We start from the raw sequence: 22900 nt of genomic DNA, 5'->3' as shown, positions 1-22900 counted from the left end.
CATTAATGTTTGCATGGATCCCAATGGCCATGTTTCATGGAAAGGTCAAATTATAAAGTAATGTGAAGATAGTTTATGAATGACTTGCATTACATTCAGAAGTGAACATATTCACCAAAATTTAATTGCTACTACTGAATCTTGCTTTGTTGTTACTGTTGGGAATCTTGGTTTTCTGTAATTTTTTTCCACTCTGGGCAATTTCAAGTTTGCCTTTTTGTACTACTCTCTCAAAATTATGTGTTATTTTGAAATGTGTTTAATTTGTTCTAATATATTCAGTGATTCTAACCATAGTGTCACAGTAAGAGAATCCCCAATATATATAAAAAAAATTTATATCCTCAACTTAAGAAATAGATTTCCTTAGTGATCCTCCATTCATAGAAAATAGTGTGTTTATCTACTTCGTTGAAACTCTGGGTACCTTTGATTGTTTTTATACTTTAAATCAGAGGTTACTAACCCATTAACTCCACTAATTAGACTGAAGACTAATTTGCACATTCTTTAAGGACTTTGCCCTTGAGTTGCTCATCTACTTTTACATTTCACTGATCATTTAAATTGTCCTTCTCAAGTATGGTGACCAAAACAAAAATAAACTCAAAATGGATTAAAGACCTAAATGTAAGACCAGACACTATAAAACTCTTAGAGGAAAACACAGGCAGAAGACTCTATGACATACATCACAGAAAGATCCTTTTTGACCCACCTCCTAGAGAAATGGAAATAAAAACAAAAATAAACAAATGGGACCTAATGAAACTTAAAAGCTTTTGCACAACAAAGGAATGCATAAACAAGATGAAAAGACAACCCTCAGAATGGGAGAATAGATTTGCTGATGAAGCAACTGACAAAGGATTAATCTCCAAAATTTACAAGAAGCTCATGCAGCTCAATATCAAAAAAACAAACAACCCAATCCAAAAATGGGCAGAAGACCTAAATACCATTTCTCCAAAGAAGATATACAGATTGCCAACAAACACATGAAAGAATGCTCAGCATTGTTAATCATTAGAGAAATGCAAATCAAAACTACAATGAGGTATCACCTCACACTTGTCAGAATGGCCATCATCAAAAAAATCTACCAACAACAAATGTAGGAGAGGGTGTGGAGAAAAGGGAACCCTCTTGCACTGTTGGTGGGAATGTATGTTGATATAGCCACTATGGAGAACAGTGTGGAGGTTCCTTAAGAAACTAAAAACAGAACTACCATATGACCCAGCAATCCCACTACTGGGCATATACCCTGAGAAAACCATAATTCAAAAACAGTCATGTACCACAATGTTCATTGCAGCCCTATTTACAATAGCCAGGACCTGGAAGCAACCTAAGTGTCCATTGACAGATGAATGGATAAAGAAGTTGTGGCACATATATACAATGGAATATTACTCAGCCATAAAAAGAAATGAAATTGAGTTATTTGTAGTGAGGTGAATAGACCTAGAGTCTGTCATACAGAGTGAAGTAAGTCAGAAAGAGAAAAACAAATACCATATGCTAACACATAAATATGGAGTCTAAAAAAAACCAAAAAATGCTTCTGAAGAACATAGGGGCAGGACAAGAATAAAGACGCAGGCATTGAGAATGGACTTGAGGACACGGGGAAGGGGAAGGGTAAGCTGTGATGAAGTGAGAGAGTGACAGGACTTACATATACTACCAAATGTAAAATAGATAACGAGTAGGAAGCAGCCACATAACACAGGGAGATCAGCTTGGTGCTTTGTGACCACCTACAGGGGTGGGATAGGGAAGGTGGGAGGTAGATGTAAGAGGGAGGAGATATGGGGATATCTGTATATGTATAGCTGATTCAATTTGTTATAAAGCAGAAAGTAACACACCAGTGCAAAGCCATTATACTCCAATAAAGATGTTAAAAAAAATAAAACACAATAAACTACTCCAATAGTATTCTGACTGAACCAAAAAGAAAATTTTCGTCTCAAACACCATATATCATTCTTCACACATAAAAGTTACTTTTCCAGTCAAAATTCCCTTTGATTTTTTCCTTTTTTAAAAAAATTATTCCTCTTATGTCAATTGAATATGATTTTGCTGAAGTTTAGACAGATTTAACAGTACCAGTTTTTCATAATAGTCAAATTTACTTTTATTTTTGCTATTGAAAGACCATGCTTTCCCGAACTTGAACCACTTGAAAATTGTTAGACTTATATTTGAACTTTTACAAGGACACTGATTAAATCTCGTAAATCTGTAGGACGCTTGATTTGATACTTTCCTCTTCCTTTCCTATCATTCCATTTTCAATATCAAATTTCTAATAAGTAGCCTTTCCATTTAATTCTAGAACCCACTGTTGCTCATTCTTTTAGCAATAGTGTAATTATGGGGAATGGTAAAAGGTTTTGCACTTCCGTTCCAAATCTAATGAAGCTAATACTTTTTTGAAATATGTGTTGAGAAGGATTTGGAGGTTGCATTTGAGCTTAGCAGGAAAAATTGAGATCAATTAATGAAGATTATGTTGGCTGGGTAGCTGGGGAAATGGTAGCAAATTCCTCCCAAAGATGTCCACATCTTAATCCCAGAACCTGTAAACATGTTACCTTACATTTTATTTATTTTTTATCGTAGTATTTTCATTTTATTTATTTATTTAGCGGTATGTGGGCCTCTCACCGCTGTGGCCTCTCTCATTGAGGAGCACAGGCTCCGGATGCACAGGCTCTGAACGCGCAGGCTCCAAATGTGCAGGCTCCGAACGCGCAGGCTTCAGCGGCCATGGCTCACGGGCCCAGCCGCTCCGCGGCGTGCAGAATCCTCCCGGACCGGGGCACGAACCCGCATCCCCTGCATCAGCTGGCGGACTCTCAACCACCGCGCCACCAGGGAAGCCCCTATCTTACATTTTAAAGGAGACTTTGCAAATATAGTTAAGGATCTTGAGATGATGGGAATATGCTAGATATCCAAGTGGACACAGTGTAATCACAAGGGTCCAAATAAGGGAGAAATAGGGGACTAAGAGTTAACAAAAGTGAATTTAGACGTTAAATGAGGACATGAGGATAGAATCAGAGGTCGGAGTGATACGCTTTAAAGACAGAAGAAGGAGACAAACCAAGGAAAGCAAGCAGCCTCTAGAACATGGGAAAGGCATGGAAACATTTCTCCCATGAAGTCTCCAGAAGGAATTCAGTCCTGCTGACACACTGATTTAAGATTTCTGGCATCAAGAACCTTATGAGAATAAATTTGTATTGTTTAAGCCACTAAGTTTGTGGTAATGTTTTACACCAGTGATAAGAAACTAATATAATAACATATAGTTGAAACAAGTTTTATCAAATTATACTGTGTGTGTGTGTGTTCTTTTATTTAACTTATCAAACTTTATCAAATCTGGCATGCTCTTTGATATTATTATTCTATTGTACTTCATTCTATTTCATTTTTAAAGTGTTAATTGAAACCCAATAAGTTGATGTCATTTATTGCAGTTTGATAAAACATGGGACTAAATTTCTTTTCTTAAATTTATTTTTTTGTTATAAGTCTTACTGAATCTTAAGATATGTTATGTATTTAATCTCAGATCCATAAGTGCTATTATTTTCTAAAAATGACACATTTTTTTCAATTTTTAATTCTTAATATTCAGTATTTATGCCAATAAAAGTGGACTTTCAAAGTTGCCTATCTCATTTTGCAAACACGTCTTCCATAAATGTAACTTTTCTGGAATGAGTCATAAGGTCCAAATGATGTATTTACTTACTAAAAATATTTTAAAGTATTAACTTGCACAGAAGCCATGCTATACAATGACTAAATAGGTGTGGAATAAAATGGTCATGAACTTTATAATCATAGAACATATATTTTAGTGAGAATTAAAAACTGCTTCCTTTATAGATATTTTAAATTTTTTAGCTTTTATTTGCATTTTACCTCTATTATAACTTAGATTTATATCATCTCTCCATCAGCTAAAGTTTTATTGGTGCTCATCTTGCTTTTCTGTTTGTCATTTATGAGAAAATAATTACTTAATGTCCTTTGATTTCTACCATAATATAAGGGACATCTAATTTTTAATTTTGTTTTTAATAATAAAGATCTAATATTTTTTATTTTATTGGTATAAAGTTTTTGTCAAATAGACACCACAGTGAGGTCAATGGGCAGAAAAAAACAAACAAAAACAACTCTGAAAAGAAAATGTAGCTTTCATTGATTTAATAGGTTTATTGTTTTTAACTGGCTTTAAAATTCAGTTTGTTCTAGTATTACCAAAGCCTTCTTGGGCTAATGATTTATTACCTGATTTAAGTTGGTTGACTGAAACCCATGTAATATATGGTATAATTTAAAAAAATTGTAATTTTAACCACTTTAGAGACCAGTAGTAAGATCTAGAAGGGCCATTCCTTTGGGCTCATGAACACAACATGTGTATAAAGGAAAGGGTTATAATGAAAATAACTTTAAATTATATCAACATTGTTGCCCATAATAATGGTGATTGGCCACATTTTAAGTTATAGAAGAGGTTCTACACATAACAAATTTCAATTCCAGTAACTATGCAAATTTAATTGGAATCTTTATGAGAGTGCTTGTTTGCTAATACAGAAAGAAAATATTGAATTTCTGAAGGCACTTCTTATTTTTTCTTTTTTTCTTTCTTTATTTTTTTTCGGTACCCTGGCCTCTCATTGTTGTGGCCTCTCCCATCACAGAGCACAGACTCCGGATGCACAGGCTCCGCGGCCATGGCTCACGGGCCCAGCTGCTCTGTGGCATGTGGGATCTTCCCGGACCGGGGCACGAACCCGTGTCCTCTGCATTGGCAGGTGGGCTCTCAACCACTGCGCCACCAGGGAAGTCCCTGAAGGCACTTTTTAAAAAATCACTTAAGAATGTTTTTATTTGGCTGGGAGGTGTTTGATCTAGATATAATAGAAAAGTTAACTATGGAAATCAGTGGCCAGACATTTATACTAATGCAAAGGTGTCAGATCACTTTCCAGGTCAAGTTATAAGATTAGTTTAGTTTTGTTTTCTTTAGTTTAATGAATACTTTCAAATTGATCTATAATTTGCCTTGGTGCAAGAAATAATTTTAGTCAGTGCAAATGCATAAATGTAAGTTCAGAAACAAAATAGATGAGAAGAGATAGTAAAAAAAAACGTAGATTCTGGAAATATGACTAAGCTTAAAGCTGGTTAGATCCAGTTAAAAAATAAATATGTACATGCATATGTTTATATATGATATAGTTATACTTAGATGAACATATAGAAATTGATATGAATTTGAGGTGAATTTTGAAGTAGGAAAGTTCAAGAGGAGGAAAAGGGTGTCCATTTTATCCTGTATTCTTCAGATCAATTTGGAATGGACCTAAATTTTTATCTTTATATTTTTATAATCAAGGTGGACTGTTTAATTCTTTGCATAAATTTGGAAAGCACAAAAGTGAAGTCAAACATAATATATTTTACAAACATGCCAGAAAAGAAGATCAAAACTATGTTTTCTGGAAATTCTATAAACGTAGTTTGGTTTGATACCATGACCTCAAAAAATAAAGGTCAATAAATAAATTTGTTTTTCATTCTGGGAAGGAAAACCTCTGTCAAATTTGGCATGTTTAGCCAATTTGGTTTTGTGCATAACGTAGAGAAGAAATTAAGTATTATTTAAAACAAAAACATAGATCCTCTGACCAAAAAAATCAATATTTGTTAGAGGAAGTTGGAAGCCTTCCAGAAACTTTTGACTAGAATCTTTCAGGAGTGTAAGAAATAGTGATGCCAAAAATCTTGGCTGTCTGTGTACCAATGCCAAATAGAAATATGGAGATATGGAGACAGAATGTTGGAGGAAAAGAGAGAATAGCTTTATTTTTTACCAAAGAGGGAACACAGTAGGCTAGCACCTCAAGAACTGTGCCCCCTTCCCTGTGGAATCAGGAGAGGTTTTACAGGTGGAGCTCAAAGTCTGGGGTAGGTGATACGGATCAAAGTAGTGAATGTCTTGCATTTTTCTTCCTCTTGCATTATTTCAAAACAGTCACAGCTGGCATCAGACAGCCCGGTAATTGGGCCCGGCAGCCTGGTATTTGGGTCCATTCATCTCTGGGTTATCGGCCAGAGACCTTCTTTCTGAAATGCAGAGCACTACAAGGGGTGATTTGCTACAAGGGAGAACAGGGTGTGTAAACACCAGGTGCAGGATGTAATTCACATGGGATCAGAGAATGTTAGGGGCAGGATGTAATTGACACCGTTATGGAGTGGTAGGTGCATGATGTAATTCACATAGTGTCAGAGAGTGTTAAAGGTTAGCTTTGTGAAGGACAAATCTAGTTACAGACACTATAGATTAGTAACAGTTAAAATAAATCTAGGATTGATTAACTCTTTCAGGCCAGTGTATGTAGTTTCCATAGCCTGCCCATGTTTCCTTTATTTTCCTTGTTTGTCAGAAAAGAAAAAAAAAACAAAAACCTTGTTTCTATTTTTGCTGCAACATGACAAGGACAGAGGGACTTGTACACTGTTTCAATAGCAACAATATATTACAGGTAAAAGTTGTCAATGAAGTATGATTACAAATTGGTTGATTGAAGTACTTATTCAATGAATTAACCCAATTGCTTTTCATTCTTTAAAACTGCGTTAAACTGCCTTAATGACTTGTTTTTTCACTCGTGCGTGATCTTTCAGAATACTTTGAAGTTTTCAATGAGTTTCTTCATGCAAGTTTTTAATTTAACTATATATATTGAAGAGTAAATATGTTTTGTTTCTAGTACCACTGTGTACACAATAAATTGTTTTATATTAATTTATACCTATAATTCAGTCTTTAAATTAATTGTGATTACTGTATCTCCAAACTGAGTTACTCTGTCAAACATGATCCTAGTCAATTTGGGGCTCCAACTTCTGTGTCCAGAGCATTCTTCTTAGACATTTTTAGGAACAGTTAATGCTTTCTGAATGTGCTATCATCATTTGTCTCTTCTGTAATTCTGAGCTAATCTTGTAGAAGAATGCTTTCCATCTTTGGAGCATGACTGTCATTGTAGCTTAGGAAAAGAACATATAACCTGCGCTGGGAGTTAGTGGAGAGAAGGCCTTGAGAGAATATTCTCCAGAGTCAGTGATATATGTTGCCTCTCATTATACCTTAAAGGGCTTTGTTGAGGGTTAGGAGGATTCATAGATTGTTGAACCCTCAAAGTGCTAATCTAATGGATTGGGGTTAAATTGGAAGAAGTCCTAAATTGAGGCAAGATAATTTCATCAGAGGACTTAGATGGGAATGTCAATATCATGCTCAGCAAATCTGTAAGAGATAGAACTTGCAGAGAAATGTTTGGGACAGACATGTGCAGATAAAATTTGAATAATGGGCTGCATTTGACTGATTCTTTTCATTAAAAATTTTTACAGCTAATTTCAAAATGTCAATGATGTTACTTGTGAGCATTCAGCAACAATGTGAGATTTTTCTGGAGGTCTCTGTTAACTACAAGTTAAAGAGGGGTCAATGGTAGGATTACCTATCTTATCTGGTATTTACATACCTTTTCACCCAGAGCCAATAGAATGATAATTATTTTCCCTCTACTGTGATAAAATAACACTTTTTAAAAACAATTTTATTGGAGTAAAATTGCTTTGCAATGTTCTGTTAGTTTCTCCTGTATAACAAAGTAAATCAGCTATATGTATACACATATCCTCATATCCCCTCCCTCTTGCATCTCCCTCCCACTATCCCTATCCCACCCATCTAGGTGGTCACAAAGCACCGAGATGATCTCCCTGTGCTCTGCAGCTGCTTCCCACTAGCTATGTATTTTTATGTATTTTACATTTGGTAGTGTATATATGTCAATGGTACGTTCTTACTTCATCCCAGCTTACAATTCCCCCTCCCTGTGTCCTCAAGTCTATTCTCTATGTCTGTGTCTTTATTCCTGTCCTGCCCCTAGGTTCATCAGAACCATTTTTTTTTATATTCCATATATATGAGTTAGCTTACGGTACTTGTTTTTCTCTTTCTGACTTACTTCACTCTGTATGACAGACTCTAGGTCCATCCATCTAACTACAAATAACTCAATATCGTTTCTATTATAGCTGAGTAATATTCCATTGTATATATGTACAGCATCTTCTTTGTCCATTCATCTGTTGATGGACACCTAGGTTGCTTCCATGTCCTGGTAATTATAAATAGTGCCACAATGAACATTATGGTACATAAATCTTTTTGAATAATGGTTTGCTCAGGGTATATGCCCAGTTGTGGGATTGCTGGGTCATATGGTAGATCTATTTTTTTAGATTTTTAAGGAACTACCATACTGTTCTCCATAATGGCTGCATCAATTTTCATTCCCACCAACAGTGCAAGAGGGTTCCCTTTTCTCCACACCCTCTCCAGCATATATTTTTTGTAGATTTTTTGATAATGGCCATTCTGACTGCTGGGAGTTGATAACTCACTGTAGTTTTGAATTGCATTTCTCTAATGATTAATGATGTTGAGCACTCTTTCATGTGTTTGTTGGCAATCTGTATATCTTCCTTGGAGAAATGTCTATTTAGGTCTTCTGCCCATTCTTGGATTGGGTTGTTTGATATTTTCATATTGAGCTGCATGAGCTTCTTGTAAATTTTGGAGATTAATCATTTGTCAGTTGCTTCATTTGCACGTATTTTCTCCCATTCTGAAGGTTGTCTTTTGGTCTTGTTTATGGTTTCCTTTGCTGTACAAAAGCTTTTATGCTTCATTAGGTCCCATTTGTTTATTTTTGTTTTTATTTCCATTTCTCTATGATGTGGGTCAAAAAGGATCTTGCTGTGATTTATGTCATAGAGAGTTCTGCCTATGTCTTCCTCTAAGAGTTTGATAGTGTCTGGCCTTACATTTAGGTCTTTAATCCATTTTGAGTTTATTTTTGTGTATGGTGTTAGGGAGTGTTCTAATTTCATTCTTTTACATGTAGCTATCCAGTTTTCCCAGCACCACTTATTGAAGAGGCTGTCTTTTCTCCACTGTGTATTCTTGCCTCCTTTATCAAAGATAAGGTGACCATATGTGCATGGGTTTATCTCTGGGAATTCTATCCTGTTCCATTGATCTATATTTCTGTTTTTGTGCCATTACCATACTGTCTTGATTACTGTAGCTTTGTAGTATATTCTGAAGTCAGGGAGCCTGATTCCTCCAGCTCCATTTTTCATTCCAAAGATTGCCTTGGCTATCCAGGGTCTTTTGTGTTTCCATAGAAATTGGGAAATTTTTTGTTCTAGATCTGCGAAAAATGCCAGTGGTAGTTTGATAGGGATTGCATTAAATCTGTAGATTGCTTTGGGCAGTATAGTCATTTTCATAATGTTGATTCTTCCAATCCAAGAACATGATGTATCTCTCCATTTATTTGTATCATCTTTAATTTCTTTCAACAGTGTCTTATAATTTTCTGCATACAGATCTTTTGTTTCCTTAGGTAGGTTTATCCCTAGACATTTTTTTCTGTTTGTTGCAATGGTAAATGGGAGTGATTTCTTAATTTCACTTTCAGACTTTTCATCATTAGTGTATACTAATGCAAGAGATTTCTGTGCATTAATTGTTTATCCTGCTACTTTACCAAATTCATTGATTAACTCTAGTAGTTTTCTGGTAGCATCTTTAGGATTCTCTATGTATTGTATCATGCCATCTGTAAACAGTGACAGCTTTACTTCTTCTTTTCCAATTTGGATTCCTTTTATTTCTTTTTCTTCTCTGATTGCTGTGGCTAAAACTTTGAAAACTATGTTGAATAATAGTGGTGAGAGTGGGCAACCTTGTCTTGTTCCAGATCTTACAGGAAATGGTTTCAGTTTTTCACCATTGAGGATGATATTGGCTGTGGGTTTGTCATATATGGCCTTTATTATGTTGAGGAAAGTTCCCTCCATGTATACTTTCTGGAGGGTTTTTATCATAAACGGGTGTTGAATTTTTTCAAAGGTTTTCTCTGCATCGATTGAGATGATCATATGGTTTTTCTCCTTCAATTTGTTAATATGTTGCATCACGTTGATTGATTTGCATATATTGAAGAATCCTTGCATTCCTGGAATAAACCCCACTTGATCATGGTGTATCATCCTTTTAAGGTGATGTTGGATTCTCTTTGTTAGTATTTTGTTGAGGATTTTTGCATCTATGTTCATCAGTGATATTGGCTTGTAGTTTTCTTTCTTTGTGACATCTTTGTCTGGTTTTGGGATCCGGGTGATGGTGGCCTGTAGAATGAGTTTGGGAGTGTTCCTCCTTCTGCTATATTTTGGAAAAGTTTGAGAAAGATAAGTGTTAGCTCTTCTCTAAATGTTTGGTAGAGTTCGCCTGTGAAGCCATCTGGTCCTGGGCTTTTGTTTGTTGGAAGATTTTAAATCATAGTTTTAATTTCAGTGCTTGTGATTGGTCTGTTCATATTTTCTATTTCTTCCTGGTTTAGTCTTTGCAGGTTTTGCATTTCTAAGAATTTGTCCATTTTTCCAGGTTGTCCATTTTATTGGCATAGAGTTGCTTGTAGTAATCTCTCACGATCCTTTGTATTTCTGCAGTGTTAGTTGTTACTTCTCCTTTTTCATTTCTAATTCTATTGATTTGAGTTGTCTCCCTTTTTTTCCCGATGAGTGTAGCTAATGGTTTATCAATTTTGTTAATCTTCTCAAAGAACCAGCTTTTAGTTTATTGATCTTTGCTATCATTTCCTTCATTTCTTTTTCATTTATTTCTGATCTGATCTTTATGATTTCTTTCCTTCTGCTAACTTTGGGGTTTTTTTGTTCTTCTTTCTCTAATTGCTTTAGGAGCAAGGTTAGGTTATTTATTCGAGATGTTTCCTGTTTCTTAAGATAGGATTGTATTGCTATAAACTTTCCTCTCAGAAATGCTTTTGGTACATTCCAAGGTTTTGGGTCGTTGTGTCGCCATTGTCATTTGTTTCTAGGTATTTTTTGATTTCCCCTTTTATTACTTCAGTAATAAAACTTGTTTTAAGACTTGTGTATTAAGTAGAGTATTGTTTAGTCTCCATTTATTTGTATTTTTTACAGGTCATTTCCTGTAATTGATATCTAGTCTCATAGCATTGTGGTTGGAAAAGATACTTGATACAAATTCAATTTTCTTAAATTTAGCGAGGCTTGATTTGTGACCCAAGATATGATGAATCCTGGAGAATGTTCCATGAGCATTCCATGAGAAGAATGTGTATTTTGTTGTTTTTGGATGGAACATCTTATAAATATCAATTAAGTCCATCTTGTTTAATGTATCATTTAAAGCTTGTGTTTCCTTATTTATCTTCATTTCAATAATCTGTCCATTGGTGAAAGTGGGGTGTTAAAGCCCCCTACTATGATTGTGTTACTGTCAATTTCCCGTTTTATGGCTGTTAGTATTTGCCTTATGTATTCAGGCGCTCCTATGTTGGGTGAATACATATTTACAGTTTTTATATCTTCTTCTTGGATCGATTCCTTGATCATTATGTAATGTCCTTCTTTGTCTCTTGTAATCATCTTTATTGTAAAGTTTATTTTGTCTGATATGAGAATTGCTACTACAGCTTTCTTTTGATTTCCATTTACATCGAATATCTTTTTCCATCCCCTCACTTTCCATCTGCATGTGTCCCTAGGTCTGAAGTGAGTCTCTTGTAAACAGCATATATACAGGTCTTGTTTTTGTATCCATTCAGCCAATCTGTGTCTTTTGGTGGGAACATTTAATCCATTTACATTTAAGGTAATTATCTATATGTATGTTCCTATTCCCATTTTCTTAATTGTTTTGAGTTTGTTATTGTAGGTCTTTTCTTTCTCTTGTGTTTCCTGCCTAGAAAAGTTCCTTTAGCATTTGTTGTAAAGCTGGTTTGGTCGTGCTGAACTCTCTCTTTTTGCTTGTCTGTAAAGATTTTAATTTCTCCATCAAATCTGAATGAGATCCTTGCTGGGTAGAGTAATCTTAGTTGTAGTATTTTCTTCTTCATCATTTTAAATATGTCCTGCCCCTCCTTTCTGGTTTGCAGAGTTTCTGGTAAAATATCAGCTATTAACATTATGGGGATTCCCTTGTGTGTTATTTGTTGTTTTTCCCTTGCTGCTTTTAATATGTTTTCTTTGTATTTAATTTTGATAGTTTGATTAATATGTGTCTTGGCTTGTTTCTCCTTGGATTTATCCTGTATGGGACTCTCTGTGCTTCCTGGACTGGATTAACTATTTTCTTTCCCATTTAGGGAAGTTTTCAACTATAATCTCTTCAAATATTTTCTCAGTCCCTTTCTTTTTCTCGTCTTCTTCTGGTACCCCTATAATTCGAATGTTGGTGCATTTAATGTTTTCCCAGAGGTCTCTGAGACTGTCCTCTGTTCTTTTCATTCTTTTTTCTTTATTCTACTCTGCAGGAGTTATTTCCACTATTTTATCTTCCAGATCACTTATCCATTCTTCTGACTCAGTTATTCTGTTATTGATCCCTTCTAGATAATTTTTACTTTAATTTACTGTTTTGTTCATCATTGTTTGTTAGCTCTTTAGTTCTTCTAGGTCCTTGTTAAATGTTTCTTGTATTTTCTCTATTCTGTTTCCAAGATTTTGGGTCATCTTTACTATAATTATTCTGAATTTTCAGGTAGACTGCCTATTTCCTCTTCATTTATTAGGTCTGGTGGGTTTTTGCCTTGCTCCTTCATCTGCTGTGTTTTTTTCTGTTTTCTCATTTTGCTTGACTTACTGGGTTTGGTGTCTCCTTTTCGCAGGTTGCAGGTTAGTATTTCCCATTGTTTTTGGTGTCTGTCCCCAGTGGCTAAGGTTGGTCCAGTGGGTTGTGTAGGCTTCCTGGTGGAGGGGACTAGTACCTGCGTTTTGGTGGATGAGGCTGGATCTTGTCTTTCTGGTGGACAGGTCCACGTCTGATGGTGTGTTTAGGGGTGTCTGTGGCCTTATTATGATTTTAGGCAGCCTCTCTCCTAATGGATGTGGCTGTGTTACTGTCTTGCTAGTTTTTTGGCATAGGGTGTCCAGCACTGTAACTTGCTGGTCATTGAGTGAAGCTGTGGTTGGCATTGAGATGGAGATCTCTGGGAGATTTTTGCCATTTGATATTAAGTGGAGCTGAGAGGTCTCTTGTGGACCAGTGTCCTGAAGTTGGCGCTCCCACCTCAGAGGCACAGCACTTACTCCTGGATGGAGCACCAAGAGCCTTTCGTCCACACGGAGTTCAAGATATGTGGTCCAATATTGCTGAAGCCTTGCTCTGTTCAGATATTCAAGGATCCAGGTTCATGATAATGCTTCTATTTTAAGTTTAAGTAAAGTTCTATTCTAAGTTCCCTCTGCCTACCTCTCAAGCCCTTGACAATCTCCATTAAAAATCACCTTTGTGACCAAAGCAGATGTTCTCTTAGTGGCTCCCTCTCAGGGGAAGGGTGGGGATCTGGCTTTCATCAGAGCCACCTTCCCAGGGAGAGTGGAGGATGAGGAACCTGGAGGCAGGGAGAGCAGTGAGCCTGGTCACCAAGAGATCTGAGCTCTAGTCCTGCAAATCACAGTGTCAGCTGAACTGCTTATCGCATGCAAAACTGCCCCAAACCTCTCCATTTTATATTCTATCCTCCTTTATCAAAGATAAGGTGACCATATGTGCCTGGATTTATCTCTGTGCTTTCTATCTTATTCCGTTGATCTATATTTCTGTTTTGGTGCCAGTACCATACTGTCTAGTTTACTGTAGCTTTGTAGGGTAGCCTGAACACAGGGAGCCTGATTCCTCCAGCTCCATTTTTCTTTCTCAAGATTGTTTTGACTCTTTGGGTCTTTTGTGCTTCCATACATATTGTGTAATTTTTTGTTCTATTTCTTTGAAAAATATCAGTGGTGGTTTGATTGGGATTGCTTTGAATCTGTAGATTGCTTTGGGTAGTATAGTCATTTTCATAATGTTGATTCTTCCAGTCCAAGAACATGGTATATCACTCAACCTGTTTGTATCATCTTTAACTTCTTTCATCACTGTCTCATAATTTTCTGCATACAGGTCTTTTGTCTCCTTAGGTAGAGTTATTCCTAAGCATTTTATTCTTTTTGTTGCAGTGGTAAATGGGAGTGTTTCCTTAATTTCTCTTTCAGATTTTTCATCATTAATATATAGGAATGCCAGAGATTTCTGTGCATTAATTTTGTATCTTGCTACTTTACCAGATTCATTGATTAGCTCTAGTAGTTTTCTGGTATCATCTTTAGGATTCTCTATGTATAATATCATGTCATCTGCAAGCAGTGACATCTTTACTTCTTCTTTTCCAATTTGGATTCCTTTTATTTCTTTTCCTTCTCTAATTGCTGTGGTAACACTTCCAAAACTATTTTGAATAATATGGTGAGAGTGGGCAACCTTGTCTTGTTCCTGATCTTAGTGGAAATGTTTTCAGTTTTTCACAATTGAGAATGATGTTGGTTGTGGTTTTGTCATACATGGCCTTTATTATGTTGAGGTAGGTTCCCTCTATGCCTACTTTCTGGAGAGTTTTTATCATAAATGGGTGTGGAATTGTGTCAAAAGTTTTTATGCATCTATTGAGATTATCATATGGTTTTTATCCCTCAATTTGTTACTATGGTGTATAACACTGATTGATTTGTGTATATTGAAGAATACTTGCATTCCTGGGATAAACCCCACTTGATCATGGTGTATAATCCTTTAATGTGCTGTTCGATTCTGTTTGCTTGTATTATGTTGGGGATTTTTGCATCTGTGTTCACTAGTGATATTGGCCATTAGTTTTCTTTTTTTGTGACATCTTTCTCTGGTTTTGGTATCAGGGTGATGGTGGTCTTGTAGAATGAGTTTGGGAGTGTTCCTCCCTCTGCTATATCTTGGAAGAGATAGCTCTTCTCTAAATGTTTGATGGAATTCACCTGTGAAGCCCTCTGGTCCTGGGCTTTTGTTTGTTGGAAGATTTTTAACCACAGTTTCAATTTCAGTGCTTTTGATTGGTCTGTTTATATTTTCTATTTCTTCCTGGCTCAGTCTCTGAAGGTTGTGCTTTTCTGAGAATTTGTCCATATATTCCAGGTTGTCCAATTTATTGGCATATAGTTCCTTGTAGTAATCTGTCATGATCCTTTGTATTTCTGCAGTGTCAGTTGTTACTTTTCGTTTTCCATTTCTAATTCTGTTGATTTTTGTCTTCTCCCTTTTTTTCCTGATGAGTCTGGCTAATGGTTTATCAATTTTGTTTATCTCCTCAAAAACCATGTTTTAGTTTTATTGATCTTCACTATTGTTTCTTTCATTTCTTTTTCATTTATTTCTGATCTGATCTTTATGATTTCTTTTCTTCTGCTAAATTTTGGGTTTTCTTGTTTTTCTTTCTCTAATTGCTTTAGGTGTAAGGTTACATTGTTTATTTGAGAGTTTCTTCTTTTTTGAGCTAGGATCACATTGCTATAAACTTCCCTCTTATCACTGCTTTTGCTGTATCCTATAGGCTTTGGGTCATCGTGTTTTCATTGTCATTTGTTTCTAGGTATTTTTTAATTTCCTCTTTGATTTCTTCAGTGATCTCTTGGTTATTTAGTAGTGTGTTGTTTAGCCTCCCTGTGTTTGTATTTTTTACAGATTTTTTTCCTGTAATTGATATCTTGTCTCATAGCACTGTTGTTGGAAAAGATACTTGATACAAATTCAATTTTCTTAAATTTACCAAGGCTTGATTTGTGACCCAAGATATGATCTATCCTGGAGAATGTTCCATGAGCACTTGAGAATAAAGTGTATTCTGTTGTCTTTGGAGGGAATGCTTTATAAGTATCAATTAAGTCCATCTTGTTCAATGTGTCATTTAAAACTTTTGTTTACTTATTTATTTTCATTTTGGATGATCTGTCCACTGGTGAAAGTGGGTTGTTATAGTCCTCTACTATGATTGTGTTACTGTCAATTTCCTCTTTCATGGCTGTTAGTATTTGCCTTATGTATTGAGGTGCTTCTATGTTGTGTGCATAAATATTTACAATTGTTATATCTTCTTCGTGGATTGATCCCTTGATCATTACATAGTATCATTCTTTATCTCTTGTAATAGTCTTTATTTTAAAGTCTATTTTGTGTGATGTGAGAATTATTACTCCAGCTTTCTTTTGATATGCATGGAATATCTTTTTCCTTCCCCTCACTTTTAGTCTGTATGTGTCCCTAGGTCTGAAGTGGATCTCTTGTAGACAACATATGTACAGGTCTTATTTTTGTATCCATTCAGCCATTCTGTTTTTTGGTTGGAGCATTTAATCCATTTTCATTTGAGGTAATTATCAATATTTATGTTCATATTACCATTTTATTACTTGTTTTGGGTTTGTTTTTGTAAGTCTTTTCCTTCTCTTCTGTTTCCTGCCTAGAGAAGTTCCTTTAGCATTTGTTGTAAAGTTGGTTTTGTGGTGCTGAATTCTCTTACCTTTTGCTTGTTGTAAAGGTTTTAATTTCTTCGTCAATTCTGGATGAGATCCTTGCTGGGGAGAGTAATCTTGGTTGTAGGTTTCTCTCTTTCATCACTTCAAATATATCTTGCCACTCCCTTCTGGCTTGCAGAATTTCTGCTGAAAGATCAGCCGTTAACCTTATGAGGATTCCCTTGTATGCTATTTTTTGCTTTTCCCTTGCCATTTTAATCTTTTTTTCTTTTTTTCTCTGTGATAAAATAACACTTTTTAAAAAATGTTGACAGTTTTACAAGCTACACTTTAGGAAGAATATTAGCAATAAAATAAAATTTCATTTATTTGATGATTCAAAGACTACATAATAAAGAGATACTAAATTCTGTGTGACTCAAGAGAGCAAAAATAGCAGTAGATAGAAATTTAAACTTCTAGCTTTCAACTTGATCTAGAGAACATTTTAAGAAACAGGGGCACCCTGAATTTCAATAATTTGCTTCTACAGAGGGAAAGCATTTCAATTTTGCTCCCTACTAACCATTCCTTGATATCATACAATCCAAAACATAAAGTGAATACCTAGTTTTCTAATGTGAAACTCCGGGGGGGGGAGGGGGAAGATATTTAGCAAACTTGATTATAAAAATTTAGGAATATACCTTAAAATAGCCAAATATTCACTTGTAGTATAAAACTAAATTTCATACAGAGACATAGTTCCTACTCATTTTATATGTTTAAAGTCTTTAATCAGAGTTTAGACATCAGTATGTCAAAACTGCTTTCCTTAGCTCATCATTTTCATTCTCATGTAAATTATTTGTGATACAACAATTTTTGAATTTCTATATGATGCTCTAATTGGAAATTTTATCCCAAATGACAGATAACCTTTTATAACGCATTAAAACATTTTTTACCTTTGCCCTCTAAGGATGTTAAATGTGATAGCATTGCGTTTAAGCATAATCTTTAAAAGACTGTTTACATAGCCAATTGTGAGGTCATATCTCCAGAAATAATTACACATGTGCTCGATTTCTTTGTCTCCTTTATTTTTTGACCCTTATTGTTAGGTGTCCTATAAGTATCTCAAGCTAGCATGCACTGATGGACGTCTTTATAGAGTAATGTATCTTCCACAGACAATTTTATTTTAAATAAAGCAATTTATAAAGCCCCATGTAACATGAGAGTTTGAAAGACGTGAATTGAAGGCACTCTCTATTTACAGATTGATAATTGTTGGGGAGAAGGATTGTAAGTCAACTTAAAACCAGGCAGATCCAGCATTTCATAAACTCCCTACTGAATTTTTTCCTCCAAAACTCGGCACTAACTGACATAACCCTCCTCACATACCCTCATGTCCCAGCCTGGATAAAAGAAGTGAAGTCCAGTCTCCGGCCGTGACCACAGGGCCTGACTCTCCACATCAGGTCATGCTGCCTCCTTGCACACCTGCCTCCAGGCCTTTGCTGTGAGTCCTAAGGTGGACCATCTAATCTAATGTATTTTCCAAACTTGAATGCTCTGGAGAGGGAAAGGAGGTGCTATATGTTATTGGGTGAAGACAGTGGTGAGCCTGGGCTTTCTAAGGCAAACGGGTATGTGAGATCACATTCATGACACTCCTTCCCCTTGGGTCTGTGAGCCCTTCTCATTTTCAAATCCCAGCCATCCTTTAAAACCCAGCTCAACCAATGGCTGCTCTATAATGCTTTGTAGGCTATGAAGGTAGACATTAAATATGTTGAGATATAAAGCAAAACTAGTCACTTCTAGTTTGAAATACTCTTTTTCTAATGTTTTAAATGTTATATTAGCAATTTTATCACTTGAAAACTGAACAGTCTTTACTGTTCTAATCTTTTCTATGAATTGCAGCTTTTGCAATATATCTGGCTACCGTCACAAAATTCAGGGACAAAGCCTCTCCTTCCCTAAAGAGACAACACACACGTATCCACTGCAAAATCATCTCTCCTTGTTTAGACACTTTCCCCATAGTCTCTGAGGCCTTGTATTTGTTGCCTACATCTTCTACCTCAGACCACATTTGCCTTTACTTTCCACTTCATTCTCTACAATCAGGCTACCCTGGCTCTCTCTCTGCTCCTCAGATGTGCCAACATTTCCTGCCTGCAGCACTTGCTCTGGCTCTTCACTTTGCTCCTACCCCCCACTCCCCCTCCAGCTCTATGCCATCAGTACCAAGCTTGGAGAAGCCCCATGACCACCCTACCCAGATAATACTCTACCCTTCCTGACTCCTCCCACCCTTCTCTTTTGTTTCTTTTATTGCATTTATGATGTGAAATATACATATACATTTTTCATCCTTTCATTATCTGTCTGCTTCCACTAGAATGTGAGCTCAGAGGGCAGATTGGCTTTGGTTACTTCTGTGTCCCCACATTGGACTAAAGCTACCACAGTGGAGGGCCTGTAAACATTGCTGAATGAATCCACATGTCCAGGAATAAACTCCTATAACTTTTCTTCAAGCTCTGCCACTTACCAGAATTTATTATGTGTAGATGCCTTCTCTCTCCATGGAACCATTGAACTCTCTGAGATTGGGATCTGTCCCCAAACTCTTAGCACAGAGCCTTCACATGAAGATGTATTTTAAATATTTATTACTTAAATAAATGAATATGTATGTTAGTGACTATTTAGAGCAGAACCACCAATGCAATCTTTCCTGATATTTATTTTTCAGAAAAATCCAGTTTGTTTCAAAAGGGGAATAATAAAGGATTCTTAAATGAGTGATTTGATTTCCTCTTACTAGAGTCAGCCTCTGTTGTGCTTTGAGAGGTGAATTCTATCTCAGTGTCCACTCTCAACCCAAACAGGGTCTTGAAGATTGGGGTGACTGAACCCTTGCATTATCCCTCTTGGCAGAAATCTTCCTTTGAGAATTGAGATCTTATTAGAATTTTGGTGACTTTTGAGAGCAGGGAACTTGTAACTGACCTGGTACCTTTCCTTGAGTTCCTGAGGAGAGTTTCTTGCAGCACGCAAAGCCTCTGCATTCCTGCTGGCTAGTTCCTCTAACAGCTGGCAGTGAGGTAAACATCAAAAGAATCCAGGTCAGAATCCAGCCTTATTATTGTGATATGGGATAAGATGATCATCAGCTATGGGCTTGACAGTGATGATGGAGCCAAGTGTTTGAGTCAATCCATTTTCTAAAATGTTGTCTGCCTTATTGAATTAGTCCTTCTTTTCCTTATAACTTGAGATGCTGATAATATTAACCTATAATGAGCCTTAAATAGATCACAGGTTGGGAAATCCCTGGTGTAGTCCCAGCATCTTGTGGATAGTCAATATATGTTCTTTCCCCTGCTCCCACCACAGAGCCTCAACTAGCAATGTTAGCACCAGAGGTAAGAGAGCTAAATATATACTCTCACTTCAGTATATATATATATATATATATATATATTGTGTGTGTGTGTGTGTGTGTGTGTGTGTGTGTGGTTGAAAGAGTGGAGTGCCGTTGTAGCTCCCCTGTCATTGACCTGTGTTCTCTAGCTGTTTTCATCCTTGCTGACTCCACAACCATGGACATGCTTGCTCTTGGGCAAGCAGGGGCGGGGAGGGGTCTGCACTGAGAAGAGGTTGAAATAAAACTTTGCAGATTCTATTCATATTTTTATATCCATCCTCTATCAGTGTTATAGGACAAACATTAGTTCTTCAAACTATTATAATTCCACTTTTCTGTTTATGCAGCATTCAAAGATGCTTGTTGCCCTGAGGTAAAGAAAGAGTGAATCTAAATCCACTTAAATATAGGTAGATAGTTCTGAAATGTTTTGAGATGTTACCATGAAAATAACAATTATCAGGGTTTGTGAGGGGAAATTTCACTTCCATGAAAAGGCATTTTCTGGGTGATATGAGGCAGAATGCACACCGATCAACATAAAGTGTCATAAGCAGTCCAAGTCCAGGTCCTTAGCTCCTTACTCTTCTTTATAATTTTTCCAAAAACATCAGTTTCACAGACTTTAAGAAAAAATTGCAAAAGGGTTTTCCACATTCAAGGGAAATTTGGTAGTAGCTCCAGTGCCATATGCTCAAGTTCAGATTCCTGGTAAACAGCAGCACTTGGAAGTTAGTTGCAGAGGGCACATGTACACCCTCCCTCCACTGTGCTCTGACTCTTACATTGTCTGGGAGGCTCTGGTAGTGGGTTTGTATTTTCCAGCACTGACAGAACATTCTGTAAGTCTATAAAAATGAAGCAGAGATGAATTCATCAGAAAAAACGTTTATACAGTTAGCATTCACTTACTACAAGTGTAGTCCTTCCATGTAATTGAATTCTTTGAAGAATATAAAAATATCTCTACTCTCCCCATCATTTTGTCAAGAGTATAAAAGCAACGTTCCTCTTAGACATTATGAAGTATATTTTTGCTAAAACAATGTGAAGGACAGAAAGGGAAAATGATGGTATGATAAGACATTACAACATCTTAAAGATCAAATTCCTATGCCCCCTACCCCCTTGGAAAGTATTTATTATCAGGTAACAGAAAATAAAACTTAATCATTTATTTGACTGAAACAAGTAATATAAAAGTATATAGAGATTATACATTTTATTAAGATTTAGATATGATCTAAGAAGCACACTTATGTATACTCTGCTCTAACCCACCCCCCCACCTCCAATCACACACACACACACACACACACACACACACACAACATGATGCCTACAGAAAAACACTTTGTGTTAGAGGAGTCATGAAACCAAATGTTCTGATGGAGGATACTATCAATATTAGTAATATAATACCAAATATTTATGATATAATCATATTTAGAAGATGTCACAATTAAAGTTCTGTTGAGAAATCCTTTCTGTGTTGCCGTCTGTGTGGAGTCTGGATGAATATGTTTGTTCCAAACCTTGCAAGAAGAACAAAGGTCTACAGGGGTTTGAAAGCAGGTGATAATTTCAAAGAAAGGTGAGGATTTTCTAGTGAGTGGAAAACAGTGTCTGCAGAGGGCATGCAGAAGATGAAGCTGGTGAGCTCAGCCAGCACCAGACTAAAAAGCCTTGCAATGCCATGTTGAAACTTGAATTTTAGGTAAATAAGTTATCAGCAGAGGCTTGTAAGCAGGAACTAGTATGATCTGGAAAACCTTTTACAGAAAGCTAAAAGTGGCAAAAATATATATTCTTCTGTTCATGGCATTCATTGACCTTGAGTCCATGTTGTAAATTTGGATGCCCTTTCACGCCGATACCAGGTGTGTCCTACTCCCTGGTTAGCCACTTTATAGTTCCTAGTGGTGTTTGCTTCTCAGTCTAGCTGCTTGATGAACAGCATAATGCATTTGTCCAACGTAAAGCCTTCTGTATCCTATCTTCAAGGGCCAAGTTGGCCTGTATGCTGCTTTGCCTTCCAGGGAGTTATGGGGGAAGGCAGCATCTCTAGAGTCTGCTGAACATCTTCAGCAGCTTTCATGGCCTTTCTGTTGTTGTTGTTATTATTTTTTTCTCCTCTGGCTTCAGCACCCTTGTCAGAGCTGTTTGGTATCCTATTACTGTCTCCTCTACAAACATGAATGGTTGTGTATGATGACCTCCCCCAAATTGACAATACACCTCTGGTTTCTTTCAGAACCAGGCATTTGGCTTGTTGCTCCCTGCCAACTGGGATTCACTAGTACTTGCTTTTTCATCATTGGCTGGCAGTGAAGACTTGTTCTTTCAGCATCATAAGGCTCAGAAGCAACTCTGGCCATATCTACCAGGTGAAAGGTGACTGTACTGAGATCCCCTTACCAGCTCAGTAGTTGTCTTCACTTCTTAATTTGTTCATAGTTTCCTTTTCTGCACACTTTTCTTCCAGGACCCTATTCCAATTCGAAAGTTGCCTGTCCGTGTTTTATTTAAGACTTTGCATCCTTGAGTATGCCTCTTCTTAAAATGGGAAGCAGGATACATGTACCCTAAGAATCCACATGCCAAGTAGTGATTTGTACAATAATTTCCATCTTTACCCATGTCTTGCTAAGAATCCTTTGTTTTGCTTTTTGCTTTAGTCAGCATACACTCAGGACAGTTTAAGTTCTCATGAATTCTAGACCACTGAGCCTTCTTGGAAATAGGCCTTGTCTTTTTCATTGGTGAAAAATTTTCAACAGACCAATTCCAAGTAGCCTAAACGTTGTATTTCTTGGAAAAGCATAATAAATCCCATAATTTATAGTGGAATATTTAAAATAATAAATTGTCACCTTATGACATCATCAGCATCCATGGCCCTGGGACCTGTAAAGTCAGGCAGTTCTTGGTTATCCAGAAGGGCTCCAGAAGGCCCTGGGTCATTTCTGG

At 36.4% G+C, this 22900-nt stretch overlaps 1 protein-coding gene across 1 annotated transcript in view; it reads left to right on the top strand.

The window, feature by feature from the left end:
* Nucleotides 1–22900, top strand: part of KHDRBS2 (KH RNA binding domain containing, signal transduction associated 2) — a gene marked incomplete at its 3' end in the record, with an annotated part of 662231 nt that overhangs the window by 278510 nt on the left and 360821 nt on the right. The gene's annotated exons all lie outside the window — the stretch shown is intronic.

This window comes from Mesoplodon bidens (assembly GCF_964165515.1).
Source record: "Mesoplodon bidens genome assembly, chromosome: 10".
Lineage (NCBI taxonomy): Eukaryota > Metazoa > Chordata > Mammalia > Artiodactyla > Ziphiidae > Mesoplodon > Mesoplodon bidens.
This window is presented reverse-complemented; position numbering and strand designations above follow the sequence as displayed.